Source organism: Petaurus breviceps, unplaced genomic scaffold, assembly GCF_028583685.1.
Source record: "Petaurus breviceps papuanus isolate PSGF00001 unplaced genomic scaffold, PetGlider_PUasm1.0 118, whole genome shotgun sequence".
Taxonomy (NCBI): Eukaryota; Metazoa; Chordata; class Mammalia; order Diprotodontia; family Petauridae; genus Petaurus; species Petaurus breviceps.
The window spans coordinates 12,405,840-12,418,127 of record NW_027185616.1 but is presented as its reverse complement, the minus strand read 5'-3'; the positions used below and the strand labels follow the sequence as shown (position 1 = coordinate 12,418,127).

The 12,288-nt window shown below is 39.7% G+C and overlaps 1 pseudogene; it reads right to left on the bottom strand.

The window, feature by feature from the left end:
- Positions 1 to 10,273: 10,273 nt before the first annotated feature.
- LOC138161287 (thymosin beta-4-like) lies at positions 10,274 to 10,406 on the bottom strand (annotated as a pseudogene).
- Between the last annotated feature and the right edge of the window lie 1,882 nt (positions 10,407 to 12,288).

Genomic DNA, 12,288 nt, shown 5'->3' with positions numbered 1-12,288 from the left:
TACTATGTCTGCAGCCTATTAATGATTCTCGATCCCAGTGTAACTGTCTATTTTATGGTCACTTTTAAAATGGGCATCATTAACATCCACAGGTCTGTTACTTAATTTCTCATATGTTATACTAGACATCTGGTTTTGATTGAGGATACTGTTATCCTTAAATTTATTTGACGTGAACTTCAGTAGGACCTTGTTACATAATGCAAGGTATGTCATTATACAGGTTGCTTAATGTCAATTCATATCTCCTAATCATAAGTGCATATAGTGAATGATTGATATAACATAGTTTAATGATATGTAGGGGTTCTGCGTGCCCAGTGCATTGATTCTATGAGAGAATTTGTGGAAATTCAGATGGATGAATATTCAGAGAGTAATAGAACTGAAAGGAACTTTAGAAGTCATAAAAACCAGCCCCTAACAGAGGTCTGGGGTCACACGACTAGTGACAGAGGCAAGTATTCAAAGCCAGGTCTTCTGTCCATTGTACCACACTGTGGCATGTGATGAAGCCATAGAAGATAAAGCGGCAGTCAGTCAAATGTGGCTTTTAAAAAATTAAAATACAAGGCCTTCCAATTGTTTTTGCCAGAAGCTCTTGGCATTACTATTGGGAATACACTTCCATGTAATGAGTCTGAAAATACCTTCCCGGCAAAAGTCAATTAAAAGCAGAATGAAATCTTGGTATTCGACAAGTGGGCTTCAAGGGGGTGGGGAAGAAGCTGAATTAAAACATTGCTGTAAAAGGGGATAGTGAAGCCATTAAGCCCAAGCTATTTGTCCAGAAGATGTGTTGCAGAGTACACCAGAGTATGTCGGCTTGCTTTTGTCTGCGTTTTCTATGGTGTTGCCTGAAACCCACCCTCAGAAAATTTTAAAGATTTAGTTTTGTTTTTTGAATTTAATTTTGTTTTTGCTTTTGGGGTTTTTTTTGGTCTCTTTTGGAGGGGAGAAAGCAGGGCAGTTGGAGTTAAGTGACTTGCCCAAGGTCACACAGCTAGTAAGTGTTAAGTGTCTGAGGTCACATTTGAACTCAGGTCCTCCTGACTGCAGGGCCTATTCACTGTACCACCTAGCTGTCCCTTTGAACTTAATTTTTAAAGAAATTTCCCTCTGTGTTATATTGTTTGGGGCAGGGGAGAACAACTAAAAGAGTGGTTGGGTTTGAAATAGAGTTACTGATACCATCAAGAAGCCCTTGAATCAACCTTGGTGACCTCTAATAATGGGCAAGAGAACTGGCTTTGCTAATAATATTAGTATTAAACCCAAAGTCTCCTGATTCCCTGTTACCACATCTAGTATACATTCAGCTTGATTCTCAAGGCCCTCCATAATCTGGCTCCATTTGCCTGTATCCAATCTTATTTCCTGTTTCCCTCTAACCTAACCAGGTTGATCTCCCTGTCCCACAAACGTAATACTCTTCCTTTCACACCAGTATGCCTTCACTTAAGTGGATTCCTTTACCTGGAATGCCTTTTCATCTCTTTCCACTCAAATATTTGAAACTTTCCATATCAATTCCAGCTCTCATTGAGCTCACTTTCAATCAGACTTTTAGAGCATTTATTGGTTGCACTATACAATTGAATATCTAATTGTAGACTATCTTTTTTTTTTCTTATATTCTGATGTTTTCTCTCTTCATGTGTGTTAGTCTTTAATTTTATTTTTGTCTTTTTGGAGGGGGAAAGGCAGGGGAATTGGGGTTGTGACTTGCCCAAGGTCTCACAGCTAGTAAGTGTTTGATGCTGGATTTGAACTCAGGTCCTCCCGACTCAAGGGCCAATGCTCTATTCACTGCTCCACCTAGCTGCCCCTTATGTGTGTTAGTCTTACCTCCTCAACTAAGCTGTAAGTTCTTTGAAGGTAAGCTCTCTATCATCTGTATCATGTATAATACCAAGCCCATAGAAAGCATTTTAAATATATTGATTTGATTGATCTGCTTTAGCAATGAAACATCTCCAGCTTCATTTCTGAAACCTGATTCCTAGATCTTCACATACCATGCAAAGTCAGTGACTCAAATATTGTCCATTATTCATTTAAAACAGATTGAGAGGACAGAACATATTTAGGCTTTTAAGAAAAGGCATCTTATTCTCCCTTTGAGGTCCTAGTGACTAGTGATGAATGCAATATTCAAGCCAAGATTCAGTCATTCTCTGTTACCCATCTCCATGTAGATGGCTCTGCAGTATACTGAGCTCCTTGAGGTTAATAACTTGAATTCTGACACCACCACCCCTCCCCATCGAGATCTTGCTGTGTTTTCATATCAAGTCAGAAAATTCTTTTGAGGTTCTGAATTGCTCCAAGGCAAAACTAGCTAAAAATGTACCAGAATTGGAGGGTACCCAACATTAAATTCAAAGCACATGATTAAAATTAAAATCTCAACATTATTTTGATATTTTTTGAGGGGGGAAGGCAAGGCAATTGGGGTTAAGTGACTTGCCTAAGGTCACACAACTAGTTTATTTTTTATATTTTTGTAGGAAACATGTCCTAAAGTCAAATATCAATGTGGACCAACTCAGACCTCATTTAGTTATAATCTAGAATCATTTTTCTTTTAATAACTCAATCACAAATGATGTCATGATGGTCTGGTGTTGGAGACACATGGTAAAAAGTGCACTAAACCACTAACTTGTGCTGGCTCAATAACCATGGGCAAGTTCCTTAATTTCCCATTACCCCAGATCTGTATTAATAGAGAAAGTTCCTCATCAGGAATTCCCTGCTCTAATGAAATTTATACACTGGATTTGGAATTGGATAATCAGAATTCTAATCTTGGAACTCAGTAGTTGCGTGACTTTGGGCAAGTCACTGCTTCTCTCTAAGCCTAGTTTCTTAATCTGTAAAAAGGGGAACACTTTTAATACCTACCTCAAAGGGTTATTAAGGAAATCAAATAAGAATAATGTATGTAAAGCATCTTGGGCTACAAAGTAATGTGAACTATAAAACATCCAAGAAATATGACTTGTTATCATTGGTTAAGGATGCCTTCTTTCCTTCTCTGGCTCAGACCCAAAAGGGAATGCGTACCTGGGACTGGACTACTTTCTTTAAAAATGAAAATCAACACGTATTTTAAGGTTTGCAAGATGCTTTGCCTCCTTGACATTATTTGAACCTCACAACCACACTTTACCATAGGTTCTATAGGTATTTATCTCCGTTCTACATTGGAAATTGAGGCTTTTAGAAGTTAAATGATTTTCTTATCATCAGTCATCCATCATCATCATCAATACCTCTCTGCTATCTTAGTTGCTTAATGGAAGTTCTATCTTACTTTCCTTAGGACACAATAAAGAGTCTTAAATCAATATCGTTTTACTAATAGAAACACAACAGGGGAAGGTTTAATGTCCCGGTCTGACAAGGTATCTGTATGCTAACATCCTGGAGAAGTCAAGATAGTCCTGAATCAGAAATGTATGACTAGAGTTTGTTGGCATGGACATCCTTTGGATTTATTGATTGACCAGGAGGAATAAGTGCGAGGCTGAGGAGGGGGAGGAAAACAATCCCTATATGGAACTGAGCTTCCTTTCAACTCTGGGCTATTTGAAGATCGCATGATACTTTTTTGCCTTAACATGTGCTTTGAACTTAATGTTGGGTACCCTCCAATTCTGGTACATTTTTAGCTAGTTTTGCCTTGGCGCAATCCAGAGCCTCAAAATAATTTTCTGACTTGATATGAAAACACAGCAAGATCTCGATGGGGAGGGGTGGTGGTGTCAGAATTCAAGTTATTAACCTCAAGGAGCTCAGTATACTGCAGAGCCATCTACATGGAGATGGGTAACAGAGAATGACTGAATCTTGGCTTTTAAAGGAAACATAGACAAGTCAAAACTAAGGCTTACGGACTTCCTAAAGCCAGGGGTATGCTTGGAGTAGTGCCTCTTAGCACAAAGCCATTGGAAATAGGATCAGTTGGTATAAATATGCAACCTTTGTAGCTGTGTCTTTCACAGGCAACAGCTGGCTCAGAGATTACCAGTTCCCTGAAAGAAACCATTTACCATTTTAAAATGGTACCTGTCTGATGGCTTATGAGAAAAACGAATGCTGTGTGCTTATTGGCATCAAAAAGTAGCATACTTCAATTGTCCTTGCTTTTCTGGCTGCCATCCACTTTCTCCACCAAATATTTATTTTATGACCTGACACCTTTTACTAGTCAGCAAACAAAACCATATGACCAAATAGAAGCATTGATTTAACTCAATCACTGGTAAAATCATTTTGAATCTCATTAAGATTCATTACCCAGTGAAACAGAAGATTTGTTACATCAATAAATGAATGCATCAACTAATGTGCAAATGGTATAACATGTTGATACTGAAGTATAGGAACCAGTAGGGGACAGCTGCAATTTCACTCCTGGTTATTAGCGACACTAACAGGTATATGTTAGATGGGTACATTCCCTTTCTCCACATAGAATCCATAGCATTTAGAACTACCTGTATGAAATTCACTTAAAGGTTTACAAAGTGATTTCCTCACAACCCCATGAGATAAATAGTATGAGTATTATTACCTGTGATAGTAATGGCAATTAAAGATTCCCCTGTATTGGCTTGGTTTTCAAATTGATTGTGTTAAAACCCAGAGTTTGTTAATCCCACCTGTGGGATGGGCTTGTTGATGTGAAAAGAAAGTCCTGAACTGGGAGGAGCTGGTGACGTAGATTTGGAGACACAAGAGAGAGGCGGAAGATCTTTTTGGTAGCAGCACCTCGTGGAGAGAGAGAGGCTAAGAGAATTGCTGGTGGCCGCTTTGAATTGCCCTGGACTTTTGAGACCTGCCCCCTGAGCTGCCAAGGACTGAGGAGACATGGCTGTTTTGCTGGTACTTTGTCTGTCTGTTTTGATGTTATTTTGCCAGATTTGTCCACTGGTGAAAGACAGTCCTTTTGTTGAAGAAGTCCTGGAACCTGGCTGTTCGCTAAGAAGCCCTGAGACTGTCCTGCAGACAGAGAGTGAATACTGTCCACTGGTGAGGGACAGTACTGTTGTTGCAGGGGTCTGGAGACTGTCCTGCAGACAGAGTGAATACTGTCCACTGGTGAAGGACAGTGCTGTTGTTGCAGGGGTCTGGGAGCCTTTCTGTTGGTTCAGAAGCCCTGAAGAAGGATTTTCTTGTTGTATGTTTACAGAAATCCTGGGAGAGGGCTTTGCTAATGTGTTCAGGGGTTCTAGGACTGTCCTACAGACAGAGGATAAATTCATGAAGGGACTGGCAATGTATCTTATGGCCTTGCTAAGCCTTGTCTCCCCAGGAACTAAGATTGCTGAGAACTTGCCTCGTGTCAAGATGAAGAAAAGACCTCCATTTGGGTATTAAGTGCTGTGTTTAAACTTGATGTAACTCTGGGGTAGATTGAATTGTGATCCAGGGGTGGGGAACTTTTGACCTTATTGTGCTCTGTGATTGACAAATGAAGGTACTTTACCTATGTTTGGAAACTAATCTCCATTTGAGAAGAGGGGTTTTGTGGTGGACCAAATGAAGGTATAGCCTAGGGGTGGAGAAGTATTTAGAACAGGGACTTTGTAATTGATTGAATGATTGGAAGATCCTGGGGTGGGGTAGTACTTGGAGATTATTTAATCACACTTAGTAAATGCTGTATTTTGAATGATGTCATGTTTTGATCTTCTCTGTTCTTGGTTTGTCACTAAATAAAATAGAGAGCACCTATGCTGGTATTTTGAACCTGGGAAGTTGCCTTCTTTTGGCCTTACATTACATTACCCCATTTTAGATATGAAGTGGCAGTTGTGATTTCCCCAAGGTCACACAGCTAGTTAGCAATAGAGCCAGGACTTAAAGGACTGTGATATTGACCATATCTGAGAATGCATATCTGGCTCTGTACCTCTAGTCCATTCCCTTCCTATTAAGGGGTGGATCATCTTTTGAAGTCATGATGGGATTGCTACTTTCGTCAAACTTTGCTGTTTCTCCTCACATAAATTGGGCTCATCACATAAATTGTTTTAGTTCTGCTAATTCATTTCACTCTGCATTAATTCATATAAATCTTTCCCTGTTTCTTTGAATTTTTCATAATCTTCATTTCTTAGGGTGTAAAAAAATTCCATTGTATTCATATGGCACAATATGCCCAGCCAATTTCTAGTGTATGGATACATTTTGTTTTCAGTTCTTTGCCACAATTTAAAAAGTACTGCTATAAATATTCTTGTATTGATGGGTCCTTTCCTTCTGTCCTTGACCTCAGTGGAGGTGCTATATACCTAATAATTGGGTCAAAAGGCATGTACGGGTAAGTTTATTTTTTTGGACATAGTTCCAATTTGGTTTCTAGAATGGTTGGATCAATGCACAAATCTATAACCAGTGCATCCAGCAACTGCCATTTTCCTTTTCTTTTCTCATCTATGCCAATCTCTTGATTGTGAGGTGGAATCTCAGGGTTGTTTTTATCTGTATTTTCCTTATTTTAGTGACCCAGAACATTTTCCATATCATTGTTGATAACTTTCATTTCTCTATTAAAGAACTCCCTGTTCATATCTTTTGACCTTCTTCATATCTTCTGGGGAATGTAGATGCAGTTAGGTGGCACAACAGATAGAGTGCTGAGACTGCAATCAGAAAGACTCATTTTCCTGAGTTCAAATCTGGCCTCAGACAGTTACTAGGTGTGTGAAACTGGGCAAATCACTTAACCCCAATTGGTCCTGTACCCTCTATCTATGTATACCTGTACACATATATACACACATTCACATATGTATTCACATGCCCATATACCCTCCTATATAAACATATGTGTGTGTATACATTTCTGTTCCCTTCAATTATTCTAATACTAAGAAGAGATTCATAAATTCTAATTATCATTTTTTCCATGTAGGAATGTAAATAGTTCAACTCTGATAAATTCCTTATAATTTTATTTTCCCTGTTTACCTTCTCATGCTTCTCTTGCTTCTTGTATCTCAATGTCAAATTTTCTATTCAATTTTTCATCAAGAATGCTTGAAAGTCCTCTATTCCACTGAATGACCAAATTTTCCCCTGAAACATGATACTCAGTTTTGCTGGGAAGGTGATTCTTGGTTTTAATCCCAGCTCCTTTGACCTCTGGAATATCATATTCCAAGCCCTTCAATCCCTCAGTGTAGAAGCTGCCAGATCCTGGGTTATCCTGATTGTGTTTCCACAATATTCAAATTGTTTCTTCCTGGCTGCTTGTAATATTTTCTCCTTGATCTGGGAATTCTGGAACCTGGTTACAATATTCCTAGGAGTTTTCTTTTTGGGATATTTTTCAGGAGGTGATTGGTGTATTCTTTCAACCTCTATTTTGCCCTCTGGTTCTAAAACATCAGGGCAATTTTCCTTGAGAATTTCTTGAAGGATGATTTCTAGGTTCTTTTTTTTTTATCATGGCTTTCAGGTAGTCCAATAATTTTTAAACTATCTCTCCTGGATCTATTTTCCAGGTCAGTGGTTTTCCCAATGAGATATTTCACATTGCCTTCTATTTTTTCATTTGTTTATCTGTTTAATAGTATGTTTATTTCTCATAAAGTCACTAGCTTCCATTTGCTTCGGTCTAATTCTGAAGGAATGATTCTCCTCAGTGAGCTTTTGATTCTTTTTCCATCTGGCAAATTTGGCTTTTTAAGGCATTCTTCTCCTCATTGCCTTTTTGAGCCTCTTTTGCCATTTGAGTTAGTCTATTTTTTAATTTTTTAATTAATTTGTTTCCTTTTAGTTTACAGGATTCAATTCCACAATTCCTTGAGTTTATTTTGTCCCCCTCTCTCTCCTCTCCCCCTGCCATGGTGGCATATAGTCAAGTATAGGATCTGTAAATACTTTCACATTATACATTAGGTCATAAAGACAGATTGTATCAGATGGAATGAAAAATGGTAAAGAAGACATAAAACCAAACAAGAGAAGGAAAAAGATCAGGTATTTTGCTTCCACCTGGATATAAACTCAGTTCTTTCTAGTTCTTTCTCTGGATGCACTTATTTCTCTCCATCATGAGTCTTTTCGGGTTGACTTATATCACTGCATTGCTGAGAAGAGTCCAGTCTATCAAAGCTGGTCATCACATATATGTTGTGTCTGGAATTGTGTGCAAATTTCTCCTGGTTCTACTCTTCTCACTCAGCATCAGTTTGTATAAGCCTCTCCAGGTAAATATGAAGACCGTCTGCTCCTTGTTTCTTATAGCACAATAGTATTCCATAACATGCATATACCACAACTTGTTCAGCCATTCCCCAATTGATGGGCACCCCCTTAATTTCCAATTCTTTGCCACCACAAAAAGAACTGCTATAAACATTTTTGTACATATGGGTCTTCTTCCCACTTCTATGATCTCTTTGGGATAAAACCCTAGGAGTGGTATTGCTGGGTCAAAGAATATGAAAGTATTTATAGCCCTTTGGGCATAATTCCAGATTGCTCTCCAGAAAGGCTGGATCAGTTCACAACTCCACCAGCAATGCATTAGTGTTCCAATTTGCCCAGCATTTGTCATTTTCCTGTTTTGTCATCTTAGCCAATTTGACTGGTGAGATGTGGTACCTCAGAGTTGTTTTGATTTGCATTTCCCTAATCAATAGTGATTTAGAGCATTTCTTCATGTCCTTAATAATATCTTTAATTTCTTTCTCTGAAAATTGCCTGTTCATATCCTTTGACCATTTATCAATTGGGGAATGACTTGTATTCTTATAAATTTGACTCGGTTCTCTTTATATTTTAGAAATGAGTCGTCAGAGACATAGGTTGTAAAGATTCTTTCCCAATTTTGAGTTAGTCTATTTTTTAAGGTGTTATTTTCCTGAGTCAGGCTGTTGACTCTCATTTCATAATTTTCTTGCATCATTCTCATTTCTCTTCCCAATTTTTCTTCCACTTCTCTTATTTGATTTTTCAAAATCCTTCTTGAGGTCCTCTGTGGCCTGTAACCAACTCATATTTTTCTTGGAAGCTTTTGATGAAGGAGTTCTGACTTCACTGTCTTCCTCCTATTCCATGCTTTGATCCTTTTTGTCCCCAAAATAGGAGTCTAATGTTGGATGCCTCTGTTTGCTTTGCTTTCCTCATTTACTCATGTTGCCACTCAATTACTTGACTTTTGGGGTTTTTGCCACAGTAGGACTCTGCTACCAGACAGGGGAGCTTTGTACCAAATTCTAGGGTTTTCTCAGCTGCCGAAGAAAGAATTAGTTGGGTGCCCTCTCTGAAGCCTCCACACCCTCTGGCAAGCTGGTCACACACCCCAGGACCTCCACCCTAGACCTCAATCCAGATCCAAGAAGGTTAAAGCAAGAGTGATTACCCCTCAGACTGGTTGCTTGGTCCCCCTACAGTCTGCAGGCCAGGAGGTGAAGCTGCCAATGGCGGTTGCTGCACAGCCCTGGTGCCTTATTGGCTTCTCCCTTCAGGGGATAAAGTTGGGACTTCATTCCTGAACTACTGGATCCCAAAGTCCACACTGCACTGACCTCTCACTTTGTCATTAGAATCTATGTGTTGATAATTCTGGAAACTGCAACAGCTGCTGGTGATCTGAAGTCCCTCCAGCAAAGGGCTGGTCAGGCCCACCCTGGGGCTAAAACCTCTGGCTTGCATGGGGCTGGGGTCAGCCCTGGCTGATTCCTGCCAGCCTGCTGGGCTGTCCTCAGCGAGATATTAGTTTCTCTGTGTCATTTTGTGGTTTCTGTAGCTCCAAAGTTTGTTCAGAGTAACCTTTTACATGAATTGGAGGTGGTGGGAGCTGGAGCCCAGTGGAAGCCCTGTTTCTACTCTGCCATTTTGAATCCCCCCCCCCTTTTCAAAGGTTTTAAAACTTTTTATTTGCATATTTTTAAAATTGTGCATTCCAGTAATTAAAATAATTTGAACAAAAAAATGGCACTCTAACTGCATTTTACAGCTTGCCAGGACCTTGGTACATACAGCTTTGCATTTTAATGTCAACTGGATTTACTGTAATCCCTCCCAAGACTTCTTTTCAGCAACATGCAAGCTCTTTTAAAAAAAATTTTTAATGCCACCAGGACCCAAACTAGCCAGGACAGACAGATGGAAAGAGACAACTGACTCAGCCTTCATTCAATTCAATGTCAGTAGTTCTTTATTCTTTTGATGTTGAAAGGGACAGCACAGTCATTTAAACCCTATCCATCCATGCAATATATAGAGCATATTGGTAGGGCAGATTTCATTACGATTCACGCACTTGCTTCTCCTGTTCAGTTGTTTCTTTTGAAGGCAGTGGGTTTTTCTCTTGTGTTTGCCTTCTTCAATTTAGACATAGCAAATTTCTGAATCTCAGCCACATCTGATTTGTCAGACATTTTTGCAGATTAAGCAGTGGTGGGTGGGGCATGCCAGTAAGTCAGATCTCAAAGGTGGCTGCTCTAAACTCAACAGTCCCTTTTCTCAAGGAAATTATATTCATTTTCATCTGCATGTGGGACAGCTCCCCCCTTGATGCCTTACTGACTTCTCAACCACAACCAAAATGAGTCTCCTACCCTCCCCCTCCCTATTTCCCAATCATGCCTTACCAAACTTCCCAGCTTTCATTTATGGCATCATCACTCTTTCAGTCATCCAGGTTTGCAACCTTGGGGTTCAAGTCATTCTTCTCTATCACCTGCTATATCCAATCCATCTCCAAACCTTGTCAATTCTACCTCTACAATTTTTTTTTCACACTGGACCCCTTTTTTGCACTCACAGCCCTAACTCAGGGAATCACCTCTTGCCTTAACTATTATAAACAGCCTCCAAATGGTATTCCTGACTTTCAAAGTCTCCCCTCTCCAACCAAAAGAATCTTCCTAAGTAAAAAGTCTGACAATGCTGTTCTCCTGCTCAATAATCAATAATCTCAATAATCTTAATAAAATACAAACAATTTAGCTTGGCATTTAAAGCCTTTTATAATCTGATTCCATCCTTTCTTCCCATACATCTTACATAAATCCCCTTCAATTACCCTACATTTCTGCCGGACTGACCCATTTGCTCTTTCCTGAACTTGTTTTTCCTTCCTGTTTTTTTTTTGCCTTTGCATACGTTGTCACCTATGCTTGAAATGCCCCTCCCCCTTCATCTCTGCCTCTTAGAATGCATAGCTCCTTTTAAAGCTCAGCTTATGTAACCACTTCTTTATGGGAAGCATTGTCTTACCTCCCTTAGTTGTTAGTTGTATCTCTCCTTCCTCAAATTATCAAGTATATGCCTGCCTGTTCACAAATTGTATTCCACAATAGAATATTAGCTTCTTCTGGAAAGGGATAGATTTTCATTTTGCCTTTGCATCCCTAGCATTTAGTACAATGTCCTATACCTAATCCAGTGGTGAGGAACCTGCGGCCTCTAGGCCACATGTGGCCCTCTAGGTCCTCAAGTCCAGCCCTTTGACTGAATCCAAACTTCAAGGGCTGGGCTTGAGGACCTAGAAGACCACATGTGACCTCAAGGTCACAGGTTCCCCATCCCTGTAACAGACATTTAATAAATGCTAATCAAATTACTCTGAATTAAATTGTAAGCTACCAGATCATCTTCAGGCATGGGCTCTTCCCTCTCCCTTGTGGCCATCTTGTGGTCTCTGGTCCCTCCTTCCAACTAAGGATAATTCTTGACCAAGGTGCAAAAAATTTCTAGTCCTAGCAGCTGCTTTGTATGTATTGGTCAGAGCCTGCCTGGCCTCCTAACCCTTTTCTTTGCTTCCCAGTCTTAGAAAGCACTTTTATGCTCTGTAACTTCCTTTTCTAAATTGATTCAGCAGCCCAGGTAGTGAGACAGAACCTGGTGGACTGAATATCAACACCAATCCTGCCTGAAGATCCAGCTGCTGATGGTTTCTAGATCTTGCATTTGTCTTCTGCTGGGACTTGGTGTTTTTATCACTCAGCTAGCCTGGCAGCTGAGATCCCTGACTTGATTAGTTGCTGTGCCCACCACAGGCTCAGAAACTGGAAGTGAAACAGTAGAAAATAAGCTCCCTGAGGGAAGGTACTTTTTTTCTCTACTTTATATTCCCATCACCTACCACAGTGTCTGACACATGAGGCTTAATAAATGCTAGTTGAATTGAATTGAATGGGCAAGAAGGAAAGGAGTTCTTTGCAAGGTTTTGTGGCCTTTTGCGCAAGAGGTTATTACTCACAAAAGAACCTGGAATTATCCTATTTGCAGGTCCAGAAGGAGAAAAACAAAACATTG